Genomic DNA, 6,091 nt, shown 5'->3' on the forward strand with positions numbered 1-6,091 from the left:
TAATCATGGATCATGGTGATTCTTAAGGCTTTGTAACAAATCTGTGCACTTTACAAGTCTTTGCACCTCAGATATATTCAACCACCTTTTGAGATCTTTTCCCTTGAGTCTTAGTATGTATTTGCTCATTTGATTTTGACTTATTACAAATTTTATTTTATTGATATCCTACATTCTACCAGAGGAATTTGAAAAGTTGTGAAGTGACTGGCACTACAGAATTTTAGGAATAATGCTACAGCCCTGATAAAAGGCACAGTTTTGTTATGAGAACACTGACACCCAAAGAAGGCTACTTGCCAAAGAAAGCAAACTAGAGCCAGTTTTACCTCATTTATAGACCAAATTTCTTTCCATCATAACATCTTCTGTTTCTCTGTATTGTGGATTAAAAAAAAAAAAAAAAGAACTCTATCCAGTTCATGACATTTGAATATAAGAAAGTTAAATGTAACCTAAGAATCCAATACTGTGATTTAAAAAAAGATATTTCCGTACAGTAAGGTTTAGTTTCAAGAATTTGGCAATCAGTGTTCCTCTGATTTAAATTGTTAGTTCCTCAAAAATATTATTTTACCGATGGTTACTAGATAATCATTAAATAAATCTCTTTATAGGGTAGTCACACTTGCCAGCTTTGATCATTTATTTCCAGTTTACTTCTGATGGTTTCCCAGAAAATTTTAAAGTCTTAATTATTTTCCATGAGAAGAAAATGTCAAGTGTCCTAATAGGTATTCTTTTTTAGAAAATGTACAATTAGAATGAATAGAGGATGGAAATTTGAAAATTTGAGATAAATTTGCACATATGACACATAGTCAGATATCCTAATTCATTTTAACAGTATGTCCCAATGTCAGTTTTTCTGTTCATGAGTCAGCCTAAATATGTATGGCTGTTAGAAGTATATAACCATAGGATATTATTTAATAATTCCTAAGTTGTATTACTCTGGATTTTTGACATGCAGGTAAGCACTTAAAGTGACAGATTTCATTAAAATAAAAAATTTAGGGACCCCTGCGTGACTCAGTTGGTTAAGCATCTGCCTTCGGGTCTGGTCATGATCCCAGGGTACTTAAATCGAGGCCCAAGTAGGGCTCCCTGCTCATAGGGGAGTCTGCTTCTCACTCTGTCCCTCCTGCTGCTTGTGTTTCTCTCTCTCTCTCTCTGAAATAAATAAATAAAATTGTTATAAAAATAAAATTATATTAAAAATTTAGTTTTTAACACCAAATCCGTTTTTCTATGTGGCATCAAAATGATGTTTCTAACAATATTCCGTATGATACCTTGTGTAAACCAAGGAAACTCTTGTTCTATCTTGACTATTTATTTCTCTCCATTTAGAAGGAATTTGAATATCTATTTCTGAACACCAAAAGTCTAATATGTTGCCAAAACACATTTGTAAGCCATGAGCAAGAAAGAAACATTCAATCACAGTGTAGATTTGAGCAATTTCCATGACAAGGGAATAGCTTCCAACTCTCCTCTTGAGGAGCATCAGAATTATTTTCCTTCTTTGGGTGTATTGGCATTCTAGGATAATTTTATTTCCACCAATAAGGGAACCATAAACAATCGTAGAAAGAGGAGGTTTCGATGATGTCACAATGGTACCATTCACTGATAAGAACTTTTACAGGTTCTTATTAGAACCTGTAAGAGTACCATCTGCCTAATACATGTACAATAAAATGCTATTGAATTAAATGGACAATCATGAAGGAGAGAAAACTAGTTTGTTTATGCTTTTGTAATGGTTAACTCTAACTTCTCATTCCAACTGGACAGTTCTGTGCTTCTGGCAGCCATATTGTTTATCTGACAAAGCATATCAATATTGGCACCTCCAGCTGCCCAGTGGTACCTCGTACACTGAGAGTCTCCAGATGTTGCTTCTTTGGTCAGTGTATTCATTTTCTAGGGCAGCCATAACAAAATACCACAGACCAGGTGGCTTAAATAAGAGAAACGTATTCTCTCACAGTTGAGGAGGCTGGAAGCCAAAGATGGAGGTGCCAGAAGGGCTCATTTCCCCTGCACCCTGTCTCCTGGGTTTGCAGATGCCACCCTCTTGCTGCCTCTATATAGTATCGATCCTCTGTGCACACTTACCTGGTGTATGTTCTTCTTCTTATAAGATCATATAACAGCCTCACCTTAACCACCTCTTAAAGAACTTATCTCCAAATACAGTTATATTCTAAGGTACTAGGGGTTGGGACTTCAACATATGAATTTTGGAAGAACACAATTAGACCCATTGAGTCATACTCAATCTACTTCACTTAATCCTACACTTAATACCTATGTACTGTCAAATACCCTTTTCCTGCCCCTCCTCTGACCCCTTAGGTTAGTAAGAGATGCATTAAAACATTAAAGAATAGTACCTCCACATTTTCAGTCAATATTCACTCTCCTAGTTGGAGTAGTTCTGGGGCAAAAGTTCTGTGAATTGAAAAAGGAATCCAATCTAATGTGAACTATTTCTTTGCAAGATGTAATTTGAAAGTAAGGTCTTTATGGAGAAAAAAACAATACTTTATCAACTGAGAGTCAGCACTCTGTCCATGTATATGGACAGAGAAAAGTATGTAGTCAGAGTGATTAACATCACTTCCTAAGACCTCTCTATCCCACAGGGAATAGAGTACATGACTCAGAGCATATGACTGCTACATATATACAAATCCCAAAGAACAACCCAGAGACAGATAGCTCTGTAATCCTGGGCAAATTGCTTAAACCTTCTGCGCAATCCTTGCCTATTTGTTTTCAGTACATTTCTTATACTTCATTGCTTTGCTCTGAATCACTGAAAGGACTATCCTTGCATGGCCCATGCTCTCAGGTCAACTGGCTTCAGAATGGAGTTAGCATAGGTAGGGAATTGGAAGGTGAGAGAAAAAGAGAAGCCAGGCTATTTCACCTTCTCCTTCTCCCCTTGGGTGGCTTCTCCTTGATCTTGGGTGGCTTCTCCTTGATCTTGGGTGGATCTGGCTCTCACCAAACTGGCCTACCCTGGTTCAAGGTCCTCCTGGTGAGGCAGGTCCCTGAGCTCTGGAACTCTTGTCTTCTTCCATCCCTCTTCCAAATTAAGAGTCATAATGATTTCTTGCTCTTGCCAAACTGGTTTAACTCCCTGTCTATTTGGCTTCTTAGTTCTTTCATTCCCTATATAACCAATTCTTTAGATTAAATAGGCCTTGATTTAAATATTGAAGGAGTTTTCTGTTTTTCTGACATGACCTTTACTGACATATGTTCTCTGGGTCAGTTCTGTCAACTACAAAATGAGAAAAAATATAGGGCTATTTTGATGATTAAATGATTAAGTACATATAACCATAAGGCACAAAGTGAGTACATAGTAAAAGTAAGCAAGATCTTGCTTTTATTATTATTAAATTACTATTATTATTGTTATTGTTATTGTTATTGTTATTAGGTTTTCCTTGTGATCTGTACATTGAGAAGTTAAACCATTTGGTGAGCACCAAAAAGAATTAGTTAACCAGGGTTGAATATTCTTAGCCTAGAAAAACAAGACATGAAGCAGAGTTAAGTGAGGTCGATTTACAAAATCTTACAGTGTAAGAGACTGTGTCACTGACATTCCTGTAATAACTTCATATCCAATCATGTACAAAAGAACTTGCTTAATTATTCCTAGGCAGCTACTTTACCGTGAGTTTCAGACCATTGGTGATTATTTGTGTACTTTCTTGGATAGTAGAAAAGACACAAAAGTCAGATGTAAATCCCTTTAGTTTTTAAAAAATACATACTAGAGATATGGCAAATCAAAATTTATTTTTGGATGAGCAATGTTATTGGCAAGTAGAAACAGAACAAAGGGAAAACCTTAAATATTAAGCAGAAATGGGTCCTGCATAATGACATCCTGAATGGGTTCTCAATGAGTATAATTGAAAAGAATTTATAAACAAAAATGAAAACAAAATTTTAAAATCTCCTTTTACCCTTTTAAGGCTTTCAGGAAATGTTTTTAGTATATTTAGTATATCTGATATCATTTTATAAAATGAGATTTGTAAACAATAATCTGTTGTCTCAACATACTAGTTTGGTGTGTGTTTCATCAACAACAACATGTGGTTTTTTTTTTATGTTACAGTTAGTTAAATGGTACTGTTCAAATATACCATAGCTTTCAATTTGGATTATCATATTATAAATATCCATAATTATATAAGAATACTGACTGGGAATAAATGCTGTATAGATAAAAACAGGGTAGCATATTTTAAAATTAGATTTTATTGGTTTCAAATTCAGAATCTTTGTTCCAAGACTGACCATATTGTTGGGGGAGGTGAAATGGCTGTTCTAGGCCTTCTCTTCTGAGGGGAATACAGGAGACAGTCTGTGATACACTAGAGTCAACTACTACTCTTTGCATACTTACTATGTGCCAAGACCCATGCTAAGCACTTGACACTTCAAACAACCTATTCTTTATAACAACCCCCATGAAACTGGAATTATTACACTCTTTTCACAGAGGAAGAAGCTGTGGCTTATTAAGTAAATTGCCCAAGGACACACAACCAAAAATATTAAACTGGTTTGAACCCAGGTAGGAGGTCTGCCTGACTTCAAAGCTTCTTCTGCATTTAAACCCCTTACACCGTGGACCAGCACTTTCTAAGTATGGTTGATAGATTCCTGGAGGTACTCAAAACCCTTCCAGGGTCCGGCAAGATTCTCCCTTTCCCAACTATATATTTGTGTGTGTGTGTGTGTGTGTGTGTGTGTGTTTGTGTGTATACAGATTTTCCTTTTATACTTCAAACCAAACAATATATGGTGACAGAATAAAGCAGACTAGAGAATTATGTTGTCATCTGTTAAACCAGACATTAGAGATTTGAAGAAAAGGAAAGCAGTCTCATTCTTCTCACAATCTTTTTTATTTTGAAAAATTTGGTATTGTCATAAAAGTAATATTTACATTAGAATGTAATGGGCTTCTTGGTTTTACATGAAATAATAAATAATATATTTGAAAATTATTAGTTTTAGCTTCTCATACCATAAAGAGTGATAGATATAACTTACAGACATAAAATGTCATTGAGGTCCTCAATAATTTTTAAGTGTGTTAAACAGTCCTAGGTTCAAAAATGTTGAGACTCAGTGCTTTAGATTTCCATCATCATCGGTCATTTTGCAAGAACTAGCAATAAAACTCATCTGACAGCTCTTTATGCCTCTCAGATATCATGCATCACTTTTGTGGCCCTTCAAGAAATTGAGATAGAAGTAAATTGGATCCAAATTTCTTCCTTACCAAGTACCATTCAAAAACTAGTTTATTTCTTGGTTTAGAAATTACCATGGAGGAAAGTAGAGCCTTAGAAATGTGTGGATGAAAAAATGAAGGATCTGTTGTTGAAAGGATCAGAAATGAATTATTTGAAAGTGGCCTGAAGATGGTAAAAGACAATTCAAATGCATATTGTTATAAGTTATTATAATATTTTGGTAGTAAAGAAATGATGGTACTTGGGAATTGGTTTTAGGAGATAACCATAGTGCTATTTATTTATTTATTTATTTAAGATTTTATTTGTTTATTTGACAGACAGCGATCACAAGTAGGCAGAGAAGCAGGCAGAGAGAGAGGAGGAAGCAGAGTCCCTGCTGAGCAGAGAGCCCAATGCGGGGCTCAATCCCAGACCCTGGGATCATGACCTGAGCCGAAGGCAGAGGCTTTAACCCACTGAGCCACCCAGGAGCCCCACCATAGTACTATTTAATAAATATGATTTCATTGCATTAATATAATATGTTACTATACTATTTATGTGTTATAACAAATACAACAAATATAAGTTTGCATTTAAATATTCTATCACATATAAGGCACTTGAATATACAGTATGTCTCTCACTAATTATGCAATGAGACACTGCAGGACCCACATTATATTCATTTTATGAACGTGAAAACTTAGTCTCAGCGTGGTTAGGTGACTTACCAACAGTACACAGCAAGTATACGGTTGTGTTAAAACTCCTACCTAGCATAATATGTCAGCAAATATTTATTGAAT

Source organism: Lutra lutra, chromosome 1, assembly GCF_902655055.1.
Source record: "Lutra lutra chromosome 1, mLutLut1.2, whole genome shotgun sequence".
Lineage (NCBI taxonomy): Eukaryota > Metazoa > Chordata > Mammalia > Carnivora > Mustelidae > Lutra > Lutra lutra.